Source organism: Macaca mulatta, chromosome 6, assembly GCF_049350105.2.
Source record: "Macaca mulatta isolate MMU2019108-1 chromosome 6, T2T-MMU8v2.0, whole genome shotgun sequence".
NCBI lineage: Eukaryota > Metazoa > Chordata > Mammalia > Primates > Cercopithecidae > Macaca > Macaca mulatta.
The window spans coordinates 118,404,388-118,420,264 of NC_133411.1; the positions used below are offsets into that span (position 1 = coordinate 118,404,388).

The 15,877-nt window shown below is 39.5% G+C and overlaps 1 pseudogene; it reads left to right on the top strand.

Annotated features, from left to right (window-relative positions):
- The first annotated feature begins 13,890 nt into the window (after positions 1-13,890).
- LOC711703 (keratin, type I cytoskeletal 18 pseudogene) lies at positions 13,891-15,112 on the top strand (annotated as a pseudogene).
- The last annotated feature ends 765 nt before the right edge of the window (positions 15,113-15,877 follow it).

Below are 15,877 nucleotides of genomic sequence, written 5' to 3' on the forward strand. Positions count from 1 at the left end.
AGAGTCACCTAATTCCTCCCTGCCTCAAATGCCTATTTTCCTTGGCCACTGCCCAAGGACACCTTTCTGGTCATGCTTCACCTCGCTGACTTTCATCCTAATAATGCTTTGTCCTTCTTCTCCCTGGTCCAGTTTCTCACTTTCCCCCACACCTGTTAAACTCTTCCCTTGAGTCATTTAAACTCCTCTTCCATGGCTCCAAATCATGGCCTTTATCCACTTCTTCAGGCAACAGTCCCTCAATCTTTTCACCTCCACAGAAATTTGACCATCACCTTGTAAGACCACTTGTCCCACAGCCTTTTTGCTTAGAGGCTGCTTTTTCTCTGCCATACCCTGTGAAGCTCAGAATTGAAAGGTAGGGCCTGTAGCCCACTTACTTCTCCTCCCCACTCATCAACTGATGACACTGGCAACAAGCCCACTGTCTTCCTCTCTACCTTAATTCCTGCCACCATTCAAATGTGCATGTGAGGAATTCAAGTGTGCATGCGTCTGGCCTGCTTAGCACACAGCCTCTCCATTCTATGACCTCTCTTGTTCAAACATCCCTCCAGCTGAGTCACTCCATTCCATTTTCATATCTTATACCTTGTCATGACCAGAAGTTTTGCCAGAATCTCAGAACCTTCAAAAATCTCTAATTAAATCACGCTGTGATTCAATCATAACTCCTTATTTTAGAAGTCTATTTATCTACTTTTTCTACAAATAAGTATTTCCACTTTATGAAAATAGGCAGTCCCTTGACCCATCTACCTTCTCTTTGCTCACTGGCCTCCTCTTGCTTGACCTCCCTCCTAGTCAAGCTGAAATTTCATGATCTGTAGTTTCAAGTACTGTCTTGTCAAAATCCTAAAATCCTTTTCTTACAATTACCTGACAAAATTCCAGCCCCAGATGAATTCTCTGTCTGCTTTCTGTGCCTACAATTGAGCCACTGAACACAACTGTAGGAAAAGAAATCCCACAACCAGACAAACGTATCAGTATAAATCCATCATTTTTATCAGTCAGGGTAGGCTAGGTTCTGCTGCAGTAACAAGCAACCTAAAACAAGAAGAAGCAAAACAAAACCTAAGCAAAACAACAAATCTCAAAATCAAGGGCTTGACATAATACAAATTTCTTTCATATGTTGCAGGACCAGAGTGGGCTGGCAGGGGCTCTTCTCCTCTTAGACATTCAGGGATTCAGGGTGATGGAGGCTCCACCTCAGCTCACTATCCACAGCCCCTGTAACAAGGGGAAAGGTTCTGTTCATCTTTCATTGGCCAAAGAAATTCAGGTAGCCCTACCTGCATTCAAGGGTCTGGAAAAGTAAAATCTTATCATGTACCAGGAAGGAGAAGAACCAAATACTAGTATTTATGAACAGCCAACGACTGTCACAGCCATCAATCTCAACTGCTCCTGGCATTCTTAATAAGTTTCTCCAGTTAGCATTTTCTCCTTCTGTCTCTTTTGCTCTCACTCTTACTTTGTGGCAACTATTTCAAGCTTTTATTCAGCCTCTGACTCTACCTCTTTGTAGTACTCTCACAGTTGTGTAGATTGAAGAGAGACTATACGAGTCCTAGGACAGTGGCTGCAGGAATATATCATCTACAGTTTCCTCACCAGTAACAGAGAGATAGTAATATCTGCCAAGCTTACTTCAAGGCCAGGGACATGTGAAAATTAACTGAGAACGTGCAGGCATACCTCAGAGATATCGCAGGTTCGGTTTTAGGCCTCTACAATGAAATGATATTGCAACCATGGGATTTATGCAAACTTTTTGGTTTCCAAATCCATATAAATGTATGTTTATACTATAATATAGCCTACTAAGTGTGAAGTAGCATTATATCTAAGAAAAACACACTTAATTTAAAAAGGTCTTTGCTAAAAAAAATCTTTGCTAAAAAAGGTCGTTGCTAAAAATCGCTAAAAAATGCTAACAATCATCTGAGCCTTCAGTGAGTTGTAATCTTTTTGCTGGTGAAGGGTCTTGCCTTGATGTTGATGGCTGGTGACTGATCAGGGCAGTGGTTGAGGAAGGTTTAGGTGGCTATGGCAATTTCTTAAAATAAGACAACAATGAAGTCAGCCACATTAATTGACTTTTTTTTTTTTTAACAAAGACGTCGCTGTAATATGTGATGCTGTTTGATAGCATTTTACTCACAGTGGAACTTCTTTAAAAATTTGTAGCTGTTTGATCTTGGTTACTTAACTTACTCTTCTCAAACCCTTCTGCTACTTTATCAACCAGGTTTATGTACTATTGTAAATACTTTGTTGTCATTTCAACAATTTTCACAGCATTTTCACCAGAAGTAGATTCCATCTCAAGAAATCACCTTCTTTGCTCATCCATAAACAGCAACTTCTCATCACTCACATTTTATCATGAGATTGCAGCAATTCAGTCAGATCTTTAGGCTCCATTTCTAATTCTATTTCTCTTGCTATTTCCACCACATCTGTAGTTACTTTCTCCACTGGTCTGGAACTCCTCAAAATCACCCATGAGGGTTGGAATCAACTTCTTCCAAATTCCTTTAATGTTGATATTTTAACCTCCTCTCATGAATCATGAATGTCCTTAATGGTATCTCGAATGGTGAATATTTTCCAGAAGATTTTTAATTTAATTTGCCCAGATCCATCAGAGGAATCACTTTCTCTGGCTTCTATAGCCTTATGAAATGTATTTCTTAAATCACACTTGAAAGTTGAAATTACTCCTTGATCCCACAGGCTGAAGAATGGATATTGTGTTATCAGGCATGAAACCAACATCAGTCTCCTTGTACATCTCTGTCAGAGCCCTTTGGTGAAAAGGTACATTGTCAATGCGGTTGAAAGATTTTTTTTTTTTTTTTTTTGTGAGAAGTAAGTCTCAACAATGGGCTTAAAATATTGAGTAAACCATGCTGTAAATAGATGTGCTGCCATCCAGGCTTTGTTGCTCCATTTCTAGAGCACAGGCAGAATAGATTTAGCATCATTCTTTAGGGCCCTAGGATATTTCGAATGGTAAAGGAGCACTGGCTTTAATGTAAAGTCACCAGCTGCATTATCGATAACAAGAGTCAGTCTGTCCTTTGAAGATTTGAAGCCAGATATTGACATCTCCTCTCTAGCTATGAAAGTCCTAGATGGCATTTTCTTCCAACAGAAGCTGTTTCATCCCCAGTGAAAATGTGTTGCTTAGAGTAGCCACCCCTGCCAATGATCTTAGCTAGATCTTCTGGATAACTAGCGCAGCTTCTCCATCAGCACTTGCTGCTTCACCTTGCACTTTTACATTATAAAGACAGTTCTTTTCCTTAAACCTCATGAACTAACCTTTGGTAGCTTTAAATTTTTCTTCTACAGCTTTGTTACCTCTCTCATTCTTCACAGATTTGAAGAAAGTTAGGGTTTTGCTCTGGATTAGGCTTTGGCTTAAAGGGATGCTGTATCTGATCTGATCTTCTATCCAGGTCACTCAAACTTTCTCCATATCAGCAATAAGGCTGCTTTGCTTTCTTATCATTTGTGTGTTCACTGGAGTAGCACTTTTCATTTCCTTCAAAAACTTTTTCTTTGCATTCACAACTTGGCCAGCTGTTTGATGCAAGAAACCTTGCTTTTGGCCTATCTCAGTTTTCAATGTGCCTTTCTCATAGCTTAATTATTTTTAGCTTTGACTTAACATGAGAGAGATGTGCAATTCTTTCTTTTGAACACTTAGAAGCCATTGTAGGGCTGTTTATTGGCCTCATTTCAATATCACTGTGTCTCAGGGAATAGGGAGGTCTGAAGAGGAGGGCAGAGGTGGGGAAAAGGCTAATTGGTGGAGCAGTCGGAACACACATGACACTTATCCATTAAGTTTGCCATCTTATATGGATGTGGTTCATGGAACCCCAAAACTATTTAAATAGTCACCTGAAAAATCAATGAATACAGATCACCATAACAGATTTAATAATAATGAACAGTCTTGAAATAGTGTGAGAATTCTCAAAATGTGACATAGCTACACAGAGCGAGCACATGCTGTTGAAAAAATCATGCTGATTGATGGACTTGCTCAACGTAGCATTGCCACAAACCTTCAATTTGTAAAAAGCTCAGTATCTGCAAAGCACGATGAAGTGAAACACAATAAGACAATTTGTGCCTGCATTTGAAAGTACTTTGAAAACTTAAACACTGTATTTTATAATTCTAATTATAAACATTTATGAATTATAAATAATTATAGTATTATTTCAGAATATGTAATAAGCACAAAATGCAAAACGGGGCTAAAAATGTAATGGCTTAGAATTTAAGCTCCAGGTGGGCTTTTTCTGTCTGTACACTGATACCGTCCTGGTGCCTACAATGCCCAACACACAGTAGGCATTCAGTAAATATTTGTTAAGTGAATTTTTTTGAGATGAGGTCTGGTTAGTTCACCCAGCCTGGTTTTGAACTTATGGGCTCAAGTGATCCTCCTACCTCAGCCTCCCTAGCAGCTGGGGCTACAGCCACACACCTTCGTGCCTGGCTAATTATTATTGAATATGTGCCAGTTTATAAGGTGTTTTGACCTAAGTTCATATGCTAACAACTATTACCTAATTCTGTATCCAGTCGAATATTTTCTTGTTTATACAGTATAAAATTAGAAACGTGTGTTGGGGAGGGTGAGGGGCTGGTTATCACAAAGAAATAAGATCTAAAGTCCCATAAAATGACATTTTGGAACCAAAGTTTTGCTTACTAAAATTTTCGTATTCTATAGGGTCTTAAAATTCATGAGTTTTGTATATGCATAATAAAATACTGTCATTATTATGAATCTAAAATGCATTATAACATATGGCAAAATTTGCAAAAATGCTTTCATTATATATTAGACAAGACAAATACTTAATGCATGGTATAATTTAACAGGAAATATTTACAATTGATCTTTTTAAAATAAATTGGGTGCAACTCAATATTGACTCAGCAAATTATCAGTCTTTCTGTAGTTTATTTAAAACAGTTCTTGTTTTCACTTATAGCCACATTATGTAGCAGTAGTGAATATGAATAGATATGCAGCTATTATTTATTTGGTTTCCTTTGTAAGTGCACTGCCTGCTAATTTCATTTTTAAAATGTCATTATTTTTGAGTTATTACTCTTTGAAAACATTTATATGTCTGGGCAGTTTTTTCAACTTGAAAAATTCAAAAACCAAGTCCATTTCTTTAGCCTTTTCTGCAAACCTTTCTTTATACGCTATGGTTCTATTCAGAGTGGACATTTGAAGTTATGTTTAAGGTGACCATCATAAATCAGCAGTCTTCTTGATAAGTTGTATTCAGCAGTGGCAGCCATAGCACTGCTTGGTATTGCAGAAACAAAGCCTTAAGCCTCACTATGACCTGGGGCAGGAGACACTTGGACAAGACCCGGGGACTTGCTCTTTGAATTTTTCAAATGGAAAAAACTGCCCAGAGTTATAAATGTTTTCAAAGAGTAATAACTAAAAAATAATGACGTTTTAGAAATGAAATTAGCAAGCAGGGTTTATTGTGTCACCAAGTCCCCCAAAGGTCCAGGGTTCTCACACATTCCAATTCTTGTTCAGAAATCACTGAGATGCTTCATTGTACCTCCTGAGGGCAGCATTTAATATCTCTTTTGACCTATTTCTCCTTATCAAAATCATCCATCTTATGTTCCTTAATCTTAAGCCTTAGGACATATCTTGCTTCTCATCTTATAAGCAAAATCAAACCAGGTTGTTAACGAACAGTTGGTGTGTTTCCCTTCTACAGTGCACAAGTGATGTGCTAGGCTCTGGGGCGTATATAAAAGGAGTAAGAAAAAATTCTTTTGTTAAGGATTTCTACCTGTAGAATTAGACAAGACACAATTTTATTCGATTCTTGAAAACTTAACTAAAGGTAACAGATATTTAATGAGAAGGTATCACGTGCCAGTCATTGTCCTGAGCTCTTATACACAAGTGAATAAGAACCATTTCTTGCCCTCAAGGAACTCATGCTACCGCAGGCAGAAGTTGCAAATTGTTGCCTGGAGGCCCATTCCTGCCTGTGGACTCCTTTAGTTTCTGACTGGCACACTGCTGTAGCAAATTTGAGGCTAAACTTGAAATTGTACAATTTCACATAAAAATCTGAATTTCCAGTTTCTACAAAACAGCAGCAACAACAACAACAACAGCAACAACAACAAAAACCCCAGGATCTGGCCCCATTTTTCCACCGTACACTCACCAGGAACTGAGTGTAGCCTCTCCATTTTGACAGGATGAGTTTTTCAGCTTGCTACAGTCGTCACTAGTCCCTCTTTCCCAGCACAGAGGTTGAGTCTTAGTGGCCATTTCTTAACAAGTGTGAAAAAACACTATGGAAATATTTTTGTACCTATGTCTGTATCAAAAGTGGGAAATGAAAGGTCCAAAGGACGCCATGTTTTAAGAAATATGGACGACAGCATATTCCCTTTGAGAAGTAAAAACAACCCAATGAATTTAAGGTGCAACTGCCAGGCCTTTGTCACACATTCAAGTAACCTGCCTCACCTCTTCAAGCATTTGAATTTCAGGCCCCTTGATTAGGGCATATTGGTGTAAAGTGCAAGACAGGGGAAGACACAGAATAAATTATATAGGTATAAGAAAGGGAGAGAGTGATAATTAGTGACAAATCCAGAAAGGCTTTAATCAGGTGACAGCTTTGCGGGCTGGGTGGCAAAGGTCACTCAGAGAGAAGCACCATCTTGAAACGAATCCTGAAGGTGGGAGAGCATCTAGTGAATAGTGAATAAATGGTAGCCAGAGTGAGGGGCTGTGGAGGGGAATAGCAGTGGGTGGATGATAGGAAAACACTGGAATCTTAAGCTCTGATACATAAAATGTAATGTTGTATACGGGCATCAGGGAGACTAATGTAAGAATCTCTTTCTTATCCTTTTGGTGGCTCCTTCTTATAAACATCATGGACCATTCACTATGCTCTTGAGGACTAGCCATGAATAAAGCTGAAATGCTGTACCACTCCATTTTAGCGTAGTGCCAGTACACCATGCAGAATTATCTCAAAATCAGATCATCTCAAAATCAGGTCCAAGTTGTTTCTTTCTCAGAACTAATCATAGTGCTGTAAGTGAGGGCCAGGGGAGAGGTGACAACGAGCAGGGAGTAGGTGCCAGGGAAACTGAGCCAACTGCTCCCACAGCTTATCTGTGCCTTCAAGGCCTGCTTGAACATGGTCTTGTTTATACTACAGTTGGCCCTTGAACGAGAGGGTTAGGGGCACCAACCCCTGCACAGTTGACAATTTGTGTATGTCTTTTGACTCCCCCAAAACTTAACTACTAGTGGCTTATTGTTGGCCAGAAGGCTTACCAATAACATAAACAGATAATTAACGGCTATTTTCTATGATATATGTATCACATACTATATATTTACAATAAAATAAGCTAGAGAAAAGAAAATGTTACTAAGAAAATCATAAAGAAGAGAAAATGTATTTAGTATTCATTAAGTGGAAGCGGATCATCAAAAAGGTTTTCACCCTTATAGTCTTCACATTAGGAAGCCTGAAGAGGAGAAGGAAGAGGAGGGATTGGTTTTGCTGTCTCAGGGGTGGCAGAGGAGGAGGAGATGGAGGAAGTGGAAAGAGAGGCAGGGGAGATTTATTGAAAAAAAAAAAAAAAACCAAAACACCCCACGTCTAAGTGGACCCATGCAGTTCAAACCTGCATTGTTTAACCATCAACTGTACTTACACTTGGTTCTGGAGTGCTGATGCTGATACCCAAGTAGGTGGCATTAGATAACTTCAGTTCCTGATGGGCAGCTCAGGCTATATGGTTGTTGGATGGACCTTGTTCAGTCATTCAGTCTCTGCTTGGGTCCAGGAGTATTCCAGAAGTTATTCTTTAGAAGAAGAATTATCTGTGGAAAAGAACATGATTTTTCTCAAAAACCCCAAAGGGCCTGCACTGTAATTCTCTTATCTGGATTTGTCAGAGTCTTAATACATCATTTCTGTATGCAACAAGTGGTCTTTATGAATTGGTATATAGAACAAAGCATTTACCAGATCAATAGTAGCATACCTGATGCCAGAGGATGCATTGATTTGCTCCGAAAAGATAGCGCTTTGGGGCAGTAGTTGTAATTGGTGTCACAACCTGATTAAATTTAAAATAATTTACTGTTACTCTCAAAAATTCATCTTTCTTCTGCACAAGACAAATAGTGGAGATTTACGTGAATGTGATGGAAATCACCACCCCTGTAACTTTCAGGTTTTTGGTGATGATATTAATCTCTGAAAGTCTCCCAGGGTTGTGTAATTATTATTAATGTATTACTTTGGTAGAAAAGGGGTGGTTCAACGGGCTTCCTCTTGGCTATTCCTATTACAATAGCCCTTACTTCAAGGGTCAGGAAGTGGGAGTTCTGCCAGTTGCTAAATATGTTTTTGGAACCTGGGAAAATAACTATGAGAGACCCACTTGGCCCACTGGAAGATGGATTTAAGCCAAAACTTTGTGTGTTATCTGAAATCCATAAATCCCCAATCTAACTGGTGGGTCCTAAAATTTGGGGGTTATCTAAAGATTAGTCATTTCACAGCCAGTGTCCAGAAACCTAGAATCATCTGGGTATTTTCCTTTCCCCAGAGTATAATCACCATGATAAATAGGTACACTACTTTTTGGGCAAAGCTAGAAGGAAATTTCATGTTCTTGTTGCAACCTCATTGGATCCTTCCTTAAGAGGTCCAAGCCCCACTTTATTTTAAGGGATCTTATTACCTGGCTCATTTCTAAAAACTGGTGAGAGTCTTCTACTCTTCATTATGGCTATTTAAGTCAGATATCTGTACACTAGACTTAATTTTTAAAAATTTTACAGGTGAACTAAGACTTTATCAGACTGAAAAACCATTTGAATTCCATAAACACTATGACAAAAAAAAAGTCACTGCCAAAGATATCTGTGAATAAAACCATTTGGATTGGGACTTTATTCTTTTATTCAATAATATGCTCTTGGTCACCTTATCTCTGGTGGCTAAGTGCTGTCAATTGGCCTCTGTAACTCCTGGTAGCCAATCCGAATAGTGTTATACTATACTTTCACCTCTGATCTGCAAAAGGACAGATACCACTGAGATTTTCAAGGATACTGGTTCTCCTTTCACGATATATTTCTTAATGCCTTCATGATTGGAATGTCCTCTGGGCCATAGGAAGGTGTGGGTTAAAAGTTACATATGGTTGATCTACACCAAAAATTTAATCTTCCTAATCCTTTGCATTTCTTCTTATTATATAAATTTTATTTAATGAAGCCCATTGTTGGGTCAGGCTTTAGTCAACCAATTGAAAAACTTTTTATAGATTTATTCCCAACCCTCAAACTAAATATTGAATCTAAAATTCATGGTAACTGCACCCATATTAACAAATTTGCCCATATCCAAAACTGTTTCTCCTTCTCTTGTCTAAAATCATTAGATTGCATTCCCACAATTGTTTTCCAGGTTGCTGGTAATATAAATCTTGCAGTTCTTCAATGTGTATATTATATCCTTCTGGGTGAGACTCTGTACTTACCTTCCCAGAGCCTACTGGTCTGTGATTCGAGTTAAGAATCTGGGAGCAATAAGAAGTGATGGAGGTGAATCATTACTGTATCCCTGTGCAAGGTAATTGTTTCAAGGTCTTTAAGCAAAGGGAGGCTAATCTCAAATAGGAAAAAGGGAAAGCTGAGAGGCATTTGGAAGTTCGTGATTCTCAGAGTCATTGGAATCTATCCAAATGTCCTCATTCCAATTTTCACTTTGACTCAATCAATGCCCTAACTTTTATATAAGAGACCTGGCAAGTCTGTGAATTTCATTTCAGTTATAATTATCCAACCTACAGATGAAAAAAAATTTTTACATTAGCCATATGGCTATAAGAGATATTTTTAGGGCAGTCCTAGACGCTCTCTTGTTCTCTGTCTGTGCCTTGAACTAAGAATATGAAATCCTAACCTTTTATTTAGATGCAGTCAGCCCATTTCATAGTCCTTACAGTCTTTATTTCCTCTTAAAATCCTATTGTAATAGCAATCTCTCAAAGGCTCTTCTACAATAAACACTTCATTCCTCAAAGCTATAGATAATTATTTTGCCACTTCTGTCTGTGGATGGCCAGTATCCCATCTTTCACTGGTGAAGAGGTCGTAATTGCTTTCCAATCTAACAAGGCTAGATAACTAAATCCCCAATTCCTGTTTTTAAGCTTTTGCATCTTGGAACCAACTTTTGGAAACAGACTCTGTTATCAGGCAGAGCTTTTCCAGGAAAGTACTTGCCTCTCTAGGCTTAGCAGGAAGGGATGATTAAATACAAAGGGAATTACAAACTTACAAAACTGTTGGAGGACTGGGGAAATTAAGGTTCATGGAAACACTGCTTCCTTTGAAGAAATGTGGAAATTGAGGAACCACAGTAAGTGACTAGTAATTACAGCTGCTTGAAGAACTCAAGTAGGTAATTCACAAGAACTCACTCAAAAGGAGCTGTAAACTTCATGTTTGCTATCAACCTGGGTATCTACCAGCCATGGCTGGGGAAGAATAATGGCTGTGCTCTCTTCTACCTTCCAAATATTATGCAAGATGCTTTGTCACTAGCAGTGAGAGAGTCTAAGCAATGTATTTTGCAGGCTTCCAGACCCTGTTATATAGCAAAGAGTTATAGACATTCAAATTGACATTATGGACAGTCAATATTTGGCACAATATATAACCATCAGCTTCTCAAAAATATTTAAAATATGGCCTCAAAAATAATATATGACCATTCATTTTTCTTATTGCCTTTCCAATAAGTAGAGGATTATAGTGTTCTCATGATCTGCTGTTTATTTTTCCTCCTGTCTCTGACCAGTTATTTTGAGCCTTTAAAATGAGACTAAGCAGGTAAGAGGTATATAGAAAAGGATTTAAGGCCCTTGGGCAGTGACTAGGGAGGGAGCTTTTAGAGGGTTGGAGAGAAAGGCACAAGAGTAGTTACAATTTGAGAACTTTGGATGGAAGGGGAAAATCACTTTTAGAACCATTGTTTTGAATATATGTTTATTTAATGGTGCTTAAGAAACACAAATGAAGGATTTTAGCCATTTTTAAATATCTTTTGGTTGTTGCATTTTGTTTGTATGTTTGTTTATGGCAGAGACTCTCTTAGTGTGTTACACAGGTTCCCAGAAGTCCCCAACAAGCTTTCGGGGATTCTATGAGGTCAAAATTATGTTCTTCATAACATGAAGATATTGTTTGCCTCTTCTTAGCATGCTAAAATTTCTACTGATGTGCAAGAACAATGGTGGGTAAAAAATACTGGCAATTTAGCAAGAATTGTAGCAATGGCACCAAGCTGTACCTAAATCAGTATGTTCTTCACCACCATGCATTTGCATTACAAAAACAAAACAAAATAAATTAAATTCCACTTAATAATATCCATGATGAAGTAGTCAAAATTATTAAGGTTAATATTAAAAATTAAGATTTGCCGGGCGCGGTGGCTCAAGCCTGTAATCCCAGCACTTTGGGAGGCCGAGACGGGAGGATCACGAGGTCAGGAGATCGAGACCATCCTGGCTAACACGGTGAAACCCCGTCTCTACTAAAAATACAAAAAAAAAACAAAAAACAACAACAAAAAAAAACTAGCCGGGCGAGGTGGCGGGCGCCTGTAGTCCCAGCTACTCCGGAGGCTGAGGCAGGAGAATGGCGTAAACCCGGGAGGCGGAGCTTGCAGTGAGCTGAGATCCGGCCACTGCACTCCAGCCCGGGCTACAGAGCAAGACTCCGTCTCAAAAAAAAAAAAAAAAAAAAAAAAAAAATTAAGATTCAATATTTGTTGACTCTTAATCCTTGAGTATGCATCACATTAGTATTGTGGGACAAAATGACAAGTACCTCTGTGAAGTACTTCAGCTGTATATCAACATATAGTGTCCCAAGGAAATGCATTCCTGTGACTGTGTTGTGAGCCAGACCACAGAAAACCATTTTTACTTGAAAGAACAATTTAAGACAAACTATTATTATTCAGACTAGAGGATTTGGCAAACATGGTCTCCAAAATGAACAAAATGAGCCTATTCCTTTAAGGGAAATAATTTACACTACATGTTGCCAATGATAAAATTCAAGCGTTTGGGTAAAAATTAGCATTTTAAAAAACTTGTATCAAAACTATGAGCTTGACAGCTTCCCAGTACTTAAAGACTTTTATGATGAGATTAGTGGTGATATTAAATATGTGAAGTTTTTGTATTAGATAATGAAATATGTCAACATTTGGAAGACATGCATAACTCAGTGAACCAATATTTTCCAGATGGTCAATGGATGATGTCACAAAATCAAGTATGGGTTAAATATTCCATTAAAGTGCAAGACAGACCAATAGATTTTATTGTAAGAGTACTGAGAGGTCACTGATATAGTTTCATATGCTGCATTATAACTCACTTTTAACTAACCACCACTTATTGAATTTTGGTGTAGTATAAAAGAAGAATATCCACAGCTATCTGAAATAATTATTAAAATATTTCTTTTTCAACTACATACCTGTTTGAGGCTAGAATATATGTATACACATATATATATATATATGGCAGAATATGCCACCCCCAAATATGTCACTTTGGCATAGAATTATTTGGGGCCAAAAGCACTTAAAAAATCACCACCAACAACAGTAGGTGCAAGAAGTGTGCTCTGGCCCCGCTCTTTTTCTTCCTGAAATCGGGAGATAAAACCCCTATATGGATGATGTTCTCCCTGTGTCAGAAGGAAAGTAATATCATCAGCAAGGATGAGAAGTGTGGCGAAGAGAATTCTGTACAAACAGACTTTGTTAATAATTTATGTCTTCCTTTAGCCTCTCCTCATAGGTTAGTAACTTCCATAAAAGTTACCTTTGTGGAACCTAATATAAAAGCACTTAGAATTTGCCACATCTTTGGGCCTTCATTTCCTTATGAAGTATCATGTAAAAGATTAAATAAATTTGTATGCTTTTCTCCTGCTAATTTGTCTACGTTAATTTAGTTCTCAGGCCTAGTCAAAAAAACTCTGAGAGAATAGGGGTAAAATTTGCCTCTCCTGTATGTAGTGTGTGTGTGTGTGTGTGTTTATTTATATATATATATGTTTATATACATATATATATGTTTATTTATTTTACAGACTTTATGTTTGTAGAGCAGCTGTTTTAGGTTCCCAGCAAAACCAAGCAGAAGATAGAGAGATTTTCCATATACTCCCTGCCTTACACATGCATAGCCTTCCCCATTACCAACATATTTGGCAGTTTCTTACAAAACTAAACATTTACCATATGAACCAACAATCATGCTCCTTGGTGTCTACAGGGAGTTGAAAACTTATGTCCGCACAAAAACCTGCACATGGATGTTTCTAGCAACTTTATTCATAATTGTCAAAACCTGGAAGCAATCAAGACCTCCTTCAGAGGCAAACGAATACCTAAACTGTGGTACATCCACACAGTGGAATATTATTTGGAACTAGAAAGAAATAAGCTATCAAGCCAGAAAAACCATAAAGAAAACTTAAATGCATATTATGAAGTGAAAGACATCAATCTGAAAAGGCTACATTACTATATGATTCCAACTCTATGACATTCTGGAAAAGACACAATTATGGAACCAGTAGAGAGATCACTTGTTGCCAAAAGTTGGGGTTGGGGTTGGGAGAATGAATAGGCAGGTCACAGAGAATTTTTAGGATGATAAAAATATATGATTATGTCGTTGGCAAAGCCCGAGTCCTGTCCTCTCGCTCTCCTCCCGGACAGCATGAGCTTCACCACTCGCTCCACCTTCTCCACCAACTACCAGTCCCTGGGCTCTGTCCTGGCGCCCAGTTACAGTGCCCTGCTAGTCAGCAGCGCAGCCAGCATCTATGCAGGAGCGGGGGGCTCCGGTTCCCGGATCTGCGTGTCCCACTCCTCCAGCTTCCAAGACATGGCAGCATGGGGCCCAGGGGCCTGGCAGGAATGGGAGGCATCCAGAATAAGGAGACCATGCAAAGCCTGAACAACCTACCTGGACAGAGTAAGGAGCCTGGAGACTGAGAACTGGAAGCTAGAGAGCAAAATCTGGGAGCACCTGGAGAACAAGGGACCCCAGGTCAGAGACTGGAGCCATTACTTCAAGACCATCGAGAACCTGAGGGCTCAGATCTTCGCAAATACTGTGCCTGCATCGTTCTGCAGATCGACAATGCCTGTCTTGCTGCGGCCGACTTTAAAGTCAAGTAGGAGACAGAGCTGGCCATGAGCCAATCTGTGGAAAGCAACATCCATGGGCTCTGCAAGGTCGTTGATGACACCAGTGTCACTCGGCTGCAGCTGGAGACAGAGATTGAGGCTCTGGAGGAGGAGCTGCTCTTCGTGAAGAAGAACCACGAAGAGAAAGTAAAAGGCCTACAAGCCCAGATTGCCAGCTCTGGGTTGACCACGGAGGCAGATGCCCCCAAATCTCAGGACCTTGCCAAGATCATGGCAGACATCTGGGCCCAATATGACAAGCTGGCTCGGAAAAACCAACAGGAGCTGGACAAGTACTGGTCTCAGCAGATTGAGGAGAGCACCACCATGGTCACCATGCAGTCCGCCGAGGTTGGAGCTGCTGAGATGATGCTCACGGAGCTGAGATGACGCTCACGGAGCTGAGATGTACAGTTGGAGACTGACCTGGACTTCATGAGAAATCTGAATGCCAGTTTGGAGAACAGCCTGAGGGAGGTGAAGGCCCGCTACGTCATGCAGATGGAGAAGCTCAATGGGATTCTGCTGCACCTCGTGTTAGAGCTGGCACAGACCTGGGCAGAGGGACAGCACCAGGGCCAGGACTACCAGGCCCTGATGAACATCAAGGTCAAGTTGGAGGCTGAGATGGCTACCTACCACCGCCTGCTGGAAAATGGTGATGACTTCAATCTTGGTGATGCCCTGGACAGCAGCAAGTCTATGGAAACCATCCAAAGACCACCACCTGCTGGATAGTGGATGTCTGAGACCAACGACATTAAAGTTCTGAGACATTAAGCCAGCAGAAGCAGGGTACTCTTTGGGGAGCAGGAGGCCAATAAAAAGCTCAGAGGTCAAAAAAATATACTATGATGGTAGATATGCCATTGTTCATTTGTCCAAAAACTGTCCTTAGAATGTGCAACATGAAGAGTGAACTGTAATGTGAACTATGGATTTTGGGTGATAATGATGTGTCAATGTAAGTTCATCAATTGTAACAAGTGTACCACCTGTCGATACCATTAGGTCCAATTTCTTTGAATATACTGGGAATGAATAATACATTGTAATTAAGGGATATTACCACTTTAGAATAAATTTAGTGATATGTTCCATTCCTTCTTCTCTTTCCTGTATTCTCAGTGTGAAAACCCAAAACAATTTATGTGGAGGAGCAAAAATTTCTTAGTTTGCGGGGAGAAGAGAGAAAACGAAGCAAGGAAAGCTAGCACCCTATTTGTAGGGTCAGAATAGGTACTTATCAGAACAATTGAAAGGCACAATAGGTGAGTTTCATAGGAAGTGGGGAGAATGGGGTTCAGAGCCAGGCCTCAGCCCTGAGAGGGCAGGTCTTAGTGAAAATATGTGGGCATTAGGTGCTCCTGATGGGAGAGAAGGCAACAAAAGGGGGCACTAGAGGTGTTGGTATCAAAGCAGCTGTTTCACATATTTTTTCACAGACTCAGCCACACTTTAGCTTTGCTACACCCACATTTATCTAGAGACAAATAAGGTGCATGAAAGCTCCT